Raw genomic sequence first — 9695 nt, 5'->3', positions numbered from 1 at the left:
CTAACTATGCACCGTTGCGAAGGTTCGTTGTTTCGAAGCACCACGTGATGATCGGGTGTGATAGATTCTAACATTCGAATACAACGGGTGTTGACGAGCCTAGCATGTACAGACATGGCCTCGGAACACACGCAATACACTTAGGTTGACTTGACGAGCCTAGCATGTACAGACATGGCCTCGGAACACGGAGGACCGAAAGGTCGAGCATGAGTCTTATAGAAGATACGATCAACATGGAGATGTTCACCGATCTTGACTAGTCCGTCTCATGTGATGATCGGACACGGCCTAGTTAACTCGGATCATGTTTCACTTAGATGACTAGAGGGATGTCTATCTGAGTGGGAGTTCATTGACTAATTTGATTAGATGAACTTAATTATCATGAACTTAGTCTAAAATCTTTACACTATGTCTTGTAGATCAAATGGCCAACGTTGTCCTCAATTTCAACGCGTTCCTAGAGAAAACCAGGCTGAAAGATGATGGCAGCAACTATACGGACTGGGTCAGGAACCTGAGGATCATCCTCATAGTAGCCAAGAAAGATTATGTCCTCGAAGCACCGCTAGGTGAAGCACCAATCCCAGAAAACCAAGACGTTATGAACGCTTGGCAGCAGCGTGCTGATGATTACTCCCTTGTTCAGTGCGGCATGCTTTACAGCTTAGAACCGGGTCTCCAAAAGCGTTTTGAGAAACATGGAGCATATGAGATGTTCGAGGAGCTGAAATTGGTTTTCCAAACTCATGCCCGGGTCGAGAGATATGAAGTCTCCGACAAGTTCTTCAGTTGTAAAATGGAGGAAAATAGTTCTGTAAGTGAGCATATACTCAGAATGTCTGGGTTGCACAACCGCTTGACTCAGCTGGGAGTTAATCTCCCGGATGACGCGGTCATTGACAGAATCCTCCAGTCGCTTCCACCAAGCTACAAGAGCTTTCTGATGAACTTCAATATGCAGGGGATGGAAAAGACCATTCCTGAAATATATTCAATGCTGAAATCAGCGGAGGTGGAGATCAGAAAAGAACATCAAGTGTTGATGGTGAATAAAACCACTAAGTTCAAGAAGGGCAAGGGTAAGAAGAACTTCAAGAAGGACGGCAAGGGAGTTGCCGCGCCCGGTAAGCCAGTTACTGGGAAGAAGTCGAAGAATGGACCCAAGCCTGAGATAGAGTGCTTTTATTGCAAGGGAAGTGGTCACTGGAAGCGGAACTGCCCCAAATACTTAGCGGACAAGAAGGCCGGCAAAACCAAAGGTATATGTGATATACATGTAATTGATGTGTACCTTACCAGTACTCGTAGTAGCTCCTGGGTATTTGATACCGGTGCGGTTGCTCATATTTGTAACTCAAAACAGGAACTACGGAATAAACGGAGACTGGCGAAGGACGAGGTGACGATGCGCGTCGGGAATGGTTCCAAGGTCGATGTGATCGCCCTCGGCATGCTACCTCTGCATCTACCCACGGGATTAGTTTTAAACCTCAATAATTGTTATTTAGTGCCAGCTTTGAGCATGAACATTGTATCTGGATCTCGTTTAATTCGAGATGGTACTCATTTAAATCCGAGAATAATGGTTGTTCTATTTATTTGAGAGATATGTTTTATGGTCATGCCCCGCTGGTCAATGGTTTATTTTTGATGAATCTTGAACGTGATGTTACACATATTCATAGTGTGAATACCAAAAGATGTAAAGTTGATAACAATAGTCCCACATACTTGTGGCACTGCCGCCTTGGTCACATTGGTGTCAAGCGCATGAAGAAGCTCCATGTAGATGGACTTTTGGAGTCTCTTGATTACGAATCATTTGACACGTGCGAACCATGCCTCATGGGTAAGATGACCAAGACTCCATTCTCCGGAACAATGGAGCGAGCAACCAACTTATTGGAAATCATACATACCGATGTGTGCGGTCCAATGAGTGTTGAGGCTCGCGGAGGATATCGTTATGTTCTCACTCTCACTGATGATTTAAGTAGATATGGGTATGTCTACCTAATGAAACACAAGTCTGAAACCTTTGAAAAGTTCAAGGAATTTCAGAGTGAGGCTGAGAATCAACGTGACAGAAAAATAAAATTCTTACGATCAGATCGTGGTGGAGAATATTTAAGTCACGAGTTTGGTACACACTTAAGGAAATGTGGAATAGTTTCACAACTCACGCCGCCTGGAACACCTCAGAGAAACGGTGTGTCCGAACGTCGTAATCGCACTCTATTGGATATGGTGCGATCCATGATGTCTCTTACCGATTTACCGCTCTCATTTTGGGGCTATGCTTTAGAGACTGCCGCATTCACTTTAAATAGGGCTCCGTCGAAATCCGTTGAGACGACACCGTATGAATTATGGTTTGGGAAGAAACCTAAGCTATCGTTTCTAAAAGTTTGGGGATGCGATGCTTATGTCAAGAAACTTCAACCTGAAAAGCTCGATCCCAAGTCGGAAAAATGCGTCTTCATAGGATACCCTAAGGAAACCATTGGGTATACCTTCTACCTCAGATCCGAAGGCAAGATCTTCGTTGCCAAGAACGGGTCCTTTCTGGAGAAAGAGTTTCTCTCGAAAGAATTAAGTGGGAGGAAAGTGGAACTTGATGAGGTGATAGTCACCCCTTCCGAACCGGAAAGTAGCGCAGCGCGGGAAAATGTTCCTGTGGTGCCTGCACCGACTGGGGAGGAAGTTAATGATGATGATCATGATGCTTCGGATCAAGTTACTACTGAACTTCGTAGGTCCACAAGGACACGTTCCGCACCAGAGTGGTATGGCAAACCTGTCCTGGAAACCATGTTGTTAGACAATGGTGAACCTTCGAACTATGAAGAAGCGATGGCGGGCCCGGATTCCGACAAATGGCTAGAAGCCATGAAATCCGAGATAGGATCCATGTATGAAAACGAAGTATGGACTTTGAATGACTTGCCCGATGATCGGCGAGCCATAGAAAACAAATGGATCTTTAAGAAGAAGACAGACGCGTATGGTAATGTGACCATCTATAAGGCTCGACTTGTCGCTAAGGGTTATCGACAAGTTCAAGGGGTTGACTACGATGAGACTTTCTCACCCGTAGCGAAGCTGAAGTCCGTCCGAATCATGTTAGCAATTGCCGCATACTATGATTATGACATATGGCAGATGGACGTCAAAACGGCATTCCTTAACGGCTTCCTTAAGGAAGAGTTGTATATGATGCAGCCGGAAGGTTTTGTCGATCCTAAGAATGCTAACAAAGTATGCAAGCTCCAGCGCTCAATCTATGGGCTGGTGCAAGCATCTCGGAGTTGGAACATTCGCTTTGATGAGATGATCAAAGCGTTTGGGTTTACACAGACTTATGGAGAAGCATGTGTTTACAAGAAAGTGAGTGGGAGCTCTGTAGCATTTCTCATATTATCTCTATATCATTTCCCATCAATAATATGTCATCCACATATATGTGGATGACATATTATTGATGGGAAATGATATAGAATTCTTGGAAAGTATAAAGGCCTATTTGAATAAGTGTTTTTCAATGAAGGACCTTGGAGAAGCTGCTTATATATTTGGCATCAAGATCTATAGAGATAGATCAAGACGCCTCATTGGTCTTTCACAGAGTACATACCTTGACAAGATATTGAAGAAGTTCAATATGGATCAGTCCAAGAAGGGGTTCTTGCCTGTATTGCAAGGTGTGCAATTGAGCACGGCTCAATGCCCGACCACGGCAGAAGATAGAGAAAAGATGAGTGTCATCCCCTATGCCTCGGCCATAGGGTCTATTATGTATGCCATGCTGTGTACCAGACCTGATGTAAACCTTGCCGTAATTTTGGTTGGAAGATACCAAAGTAATCCCGGCATGGAACACTGGACAGCGGTCAAGAATATCCTAAAGTACCTAAAAAGGACTAAGGATATGTTTCTCGTTTATGGAGGTGACGAAGTGCTCGTCGTAAAGGGTTACGTCGACGCTAGCTTCGACACAGATCTGGATGACTCGAAGTCACAAACCGGATACGTGTATATTTTGAATGGAGGAGCAGTAAGCTGGTGCAGTTGCAAGCAAAGCGTCGTGGCGGGATCTACATGTGAAGCGGAGTACATGGCAGCCTCGGAGGCAGCACAGGAAGCAGTCTGGATGAAGGAGTTCATTACCGACCTAGGGGTGATTCCCAATGCGTCAGGCCCGATGACTCTCTTCTATGACAACACTAGAGCTATTGCACTTGCGAAGGAGCCCAGGTTTCACAGGAAGACCAGGCATATCAAGCGTCGCTTCAACTCCATTCGTGAAAGTGTTCAAAATGGAGACATAGATATCTGTAAAGTACATACGGACCTGAATGTAGCAGATCCGTTGACTAAACCTCTCCCTAGAGCAAAACATGATCAACACCAGGACACAATGGGTGTGCGATTCATCACAATGTAACTAGATTATTGACTCTAGTGCAAGTGGGAGACTGTTGGAAATATGCCCTAGAGGCAATAATAAATGGTTATTATTATATTTCTTTGTTCATGGTAATTGTCTATTGTTCATGCTATAATTGTATTGTCCGGAAATCGTAATACATGTGTGAATACATAGACCACATCGTGTCCCTAGTAAGCCTCTAGTTGACTAGCTCGTTGATCAACAGAGTCATGGTTTCCTGACTATGGACATTGGATGTCATTGATAACGGGATCACATCATTAGGAGAATGATGTGATGGACAAGACCCAATCCTAAGCATAGCATAAAAGATCGTGTAGTTTCGTTTGCTAGAGCTTTTCCAATGTCAAGTATCTTTTCCTTAGACCATGAGATCGTGCAACTCCCGAATACCGTAGGAGTGCTTTGGGTGTGCCAAACGTCACAACGTAACTGGGTGACTATAAAGGTGCACTACGGGTATCTCCAAAAGTGCCTGTTGGGTTGGCACGGATCGAGACTGGGATTTGTCACTCCGTGTGACGGAGAGGTAACTCTGGGCCCACTCAGTAATGCATCATCATAATGAGCTCTATGTGACTAAGGCATTAGTCACGGGATCATGCATTGCGGTACGAGTAAAGAGACTTGCCAGTAACGAGATTGAACAAGGTATTGGGATACCGACGATCGAATCTCGGGAAGTAACATACCGATGGACAAAGGGAATTGTATACGGGATTGATTGAATCCTCGACATCGTGGTTCATCCGATGAGATCATCGTGGAACATGTGGGAGCCAACATGGGTATCTAGATCCCGCTGTTGGTTATTGACCGGAGAGGCGTCTCGGTCATGTCTGCATGTCTCCCGAACCCGTAGGGTCTACACACTTAAGGTTCGGTGACGCTAGGGTTGTAGAGATATGTGTATGAAGAAACCCGAAAGTTGATCGGAGTCCTGGATGAGATCCCGGACGTCACGAGGAGTTCCGGGATGGTCCAGAGGTGAAGAATTATATATAGGAAGTCAAGTTTCGGCCACCGGGAAAGTTTCGGGGGTTACCGGTATTGTACCGAGACCACCGGAAGGGTCCCGGGGGTGCACCAGGTGGGGCCACCTATCCCGGAGGGCCCCGTGGGCTGAAGTGGGAAGGGAACCATCCCCTAGTGGGCTGGGCGCCCCCCCTGGGCCTCCCCCCTGCGCCTAGGGTTGGAAACCCTAGGGTGGGGGGCGCCCCACTTGCCTTGGGGGGCAAGGCACCCCCTTGGCCGCCGCCCCGCCCCCCCTCTAGATGTGTTGTGGCCGGCGCCCCCCCCCCCCTCCCAGGGGGCCTATATAAAGGGGGGAGGGAGGGCAAAAATATGACAGCCTTGGGCGCCTCCCTCCTCCCCTGCTACACCTCTCTCTCTCGCAGAAGCTCGGCGAAGCCCTGCCGACATCCCGCTACATCCACCACCACGCCGTCGTGCTGCTGGATCTCCATCAACCTCTCCTTCCCCCTTGCTGGATCAAGAAGGAGGAGACGTCGCTGCACCGTACGTGTGTTGAACGCGGAGGTGCCGTCCGTTCGGCACTCGGTCATCGGTGATTTGGATCACGGCGAGTACAACTCCGTCATCCACGTTCATTGGAACGCTTCCGCTCGCGATCTACAAGGGTATGTAGATGCGCTCCTTTCCCCTCATTTCTAGTATACTCCATAGATGCATCTTGGTGAGCGTAGGAAAATTTTAAATTATCCTACGATTCCCAACGGTATGACTATATTCGGAATACATGCCTACATTATATTGATGAATTGGAGCTAGTTCTGTGTCACCCTATGTTATGACTGTTAGATGATGAACCACATCCGGCATAATTCTCCATCACCGATCCAATGCCTACGAGCTTTTCACATATTGTTCTTCGCTTATTTACTTTTCCGTTGCTACTGTTACAATCACTACAAAACCCAAAAATACTACTTTTGCTATCGTTGCTGTTATTTCCATATTACTTTGCTACTAAATACTTTGCTGCAGATACTAAGTTATCCAGGTGTGGTTGAATTGACAACTCAACTGCTAATACTTGAGAATATTCTTTGGCTCCCCTTGTGTCGAATCAATAAATTTGGGTTGAATACTCTACCCTCAAAAACGGTTGCGATCCCCTATACTTGTGGGTTAGTTGCCGGAGAGCATAGCTCTATTCTTTGAGTCACTTGGGATTTATATCTGGTGGTCACTATGAAGAACTTGAAAGACGCTAAAACAACAATTTATCCCTCAACTACGAGGGGAGGTAAGGAACTGCCATCTAGCTCTGCACTTGATTCACCTTCTGTTTTGAGTAAGCTTGCGACACCTAAACCTGCTTCTGCTATTCATTCTGATATGTCGCATGTTATTGATGATGCCACTTCTGCTATGCATGATACTTATGATGAAACTACTTCTATGCTTGATACTACTGTGCCACTTGGTGAATTTCTTGATGAACAACTTGCTAGGGTTAGAGAGAATGAAATTATTGAAACTGATAATATTGAAGATAGTGATGATGAAGACTCTCCCCCTAATAAATATGAATTGCATGTTGTTCCTGAGGGTTATGTTTTGGATGAAGAAGCTGCTAGAGCTATTTTAGCTTGCAATGATAGATATGATCTCAAGAGGTTATTAGCTAAATGGAAGCAGCAATCTCTTAATGCTAGAATGAAACCTGACCCTGCTTTTGCTGCTTCACCTATCTGTGTTACTGATAAGGATTATGAATTCTCTGTTGATCCTGATATAATTACTTTGGTTGAATCTGATCCTTTTTATGGCTATGAATCTGAAACTGTTGTGGCACATCTTACTAAATTAAATGATATAGCCACCCTATTCACTAATGATGAGAAATCTCTCTACCTTTATATCCTTAAAATATTTCCGTTCTCATTAAAGGGTGATGCTAAGATATGGTTTAATTCTCTTGATCCTGGTTGTGTGCGTAGTCCCCAGGATATGATTTATTTATTTCCCTGCTCATAAGAAACAATCTGCTTTAAGGGATATATACAATTTTGTGCAAATTGAAGAAGAGAGTCTCCCACAAGCTTGGGGGAGGCTTCTCCAATTACTTAATGCTTTGACTGATCATCCTCTTAAGAAAAATGAAATACTTGATATCTTTTATAATGGAATAACCAATGCTTCCAGAGATTACCTGGATAGTTGTGTTGGTTCTGTTTTTAGGGAAAGAATACCGGATGAAGCTGAAATTTTATTGAATAATATGTTGACAAATGAAAATAATTGGACACTTCCTAAACCAACTCCGAAGAAAAGAGGTGTTCTATTTCTCAGTCCTGAACATATGCAAGAGGCAAAGAAATCTATGAAATAAAAAGGTATTAAAGCTGAAGATGTTAAGAATTTACCTCCTATTGAAGAAATACATGGTCTAAATTTACCGCCTGTGGAAGAAATATATGATCTTAATCCATCACCTATTGAAGAAACTCATGGTCCTGATAACCCGACACAGGTAGTAAAGGTAAATTCTCTCTATAAATTTGATGAAGGTGATATCCCTCGTTATAAGTCTGCTAGACAATGCTTAGATGAGTTTGACAATTTTATTGTTAAACAAGAAAACTACAATGCTTATATTGGTAGACAATTGAAATACAATTCCGATACGCTTGAACACTTGGGTGATTATATGTCTAGAGTTAAAGGTGGACTTAAACTCATTAGAAAACATGCTTCTATGGTTATGTAACATCCCAAATTTTCAATTTGGAATGTTATACATAGATCATCATTGCATATCATAAGCAACTCAAGGACCCTCGGAGAGAGTTGGGGATTTTCTCAAATTTTCTTATTTGATTTTTCAAACGAGGATTGGGATTTTAATTATTTTTCTCTCCGGAAAAATATTTCATCTTTAAACAAACGAGAGGAGAAAATATGACTTCTCCAAAGACATTGAAATACTGGAGGAAAAATGTTAAAAACATTATTTGGAATTTATTGGATTTTATTTGCAATTTTTATTGCATTTAAAAATATGCATGTTTTCAAATTATTTATTTTTGATTTTAAAAATGTTCACCCTATTCTAGATTTTCTAACTAGACGGGGAAAATTTATTTCATATTTTTCTGATTTTTATTTATTTTTCTACGTAATATTTTCCGCGGAACATATTTAAAAAAAATACCGCGCCGCGCCGGCTGGGCCGAGCCCAACCGAGCCCGCCCGCGCTCTCCTTCTTCCCCACGTCGCCGCCGGAGTCCGGCCACGCCACGGAGCCCGCCGCCGCCTCGGTGCCCCCTCCCCCAAGCCTCTAGCCCCCCCTCCATATATACCCCGCCCCGCCTCCGTTTTTCGCCACACCGCCACCGTAGGAGCCGCCGCCGCCGCCGCCGCATCCCGCGCCCGCCGCCGCCGCCTTTGCCTCGCCGCCCGCCCGCTGGAGCCGCCCGCCCCTCGCCCGCCGGAGCCGCCCGCCCCTCGCCCGCCGGAGCCGCCCCGAGCCCCGCACCCCCGCCGCCCTCGCGCCGAGCCCGCACCCCACCGGAGCCCCTCGCCGGAGCAAGCCCGACGAGGTACTGCCGTTCGTGTTGACCGGTTTTTGAAAAAAAAAACCTTTTGTTTAAAAAAAACCTAGATCGGTTTTTTTTCGGTTTTCTTATTTCGCGAGCGTTCACCGAACCGTTCGTTTTAACGAACGCGTTCGTCGGTTTTTCTCTGTTAACGAACGTCCGTTCTTTAACCGTTCGTCCGTTTTTCTTTTCGTCGGATTTTCCCGTTATTTTCTCAGATTCGATTTCTGATCGATACTTCGAATCTGTTTAACTTTTCGCTCGTTTATCGGAATCAGGTGATTCAAGCGCCTAGAGTTTCGTCTCGAAATTCTCTTTCCGTTTAATCTACTCAAACAAGTTTTTGCTACAGTAAAATTTGACCTAGATCCAGATTAGCAAACGAAGTTTCTTTCTTTCGCCGTTTGACTTTCGTTGCTTCTTTCGAGTTGATTCTTTTTGCAAACTGGAGTTCTTAAGTTGAACTTTCTGGTTGGATCTTTCTTTTGAGTTTTACCTGTGCATTAGATGAGTACTGTTGTATGCTTGTTTGTTTGCGATAGAGTACCCGGAGTGTGCCGCTTGTTACTTCGACTCGCTAGGTTTTGCGGATCATCAGCAAGGCAAGTAACACTTTGATCATACCCCGTTCATACCCAGTTTTATTGCATTAGATCTATTTCCTCAAACACATT

The sequence above is a fragment of the Triticum aestivum genome, chromosome 4D (genome assembly GCF_018294505.1).
Source record: "Triticum aestivum cultivar Chinese Spring chromosome 4D, IWGSC CS RefSeq v2.1, whole genome shotgun sequence".
NCBI classification, from domain to species: Eukaryota; Viridiplantae; Streptophyta; class Magnoliopsida; order Poales; family Poaceae; genus Triticum; species Triticum aestivum.
This window is presented reverse-complemented; position numbering follows the sequence as displayed.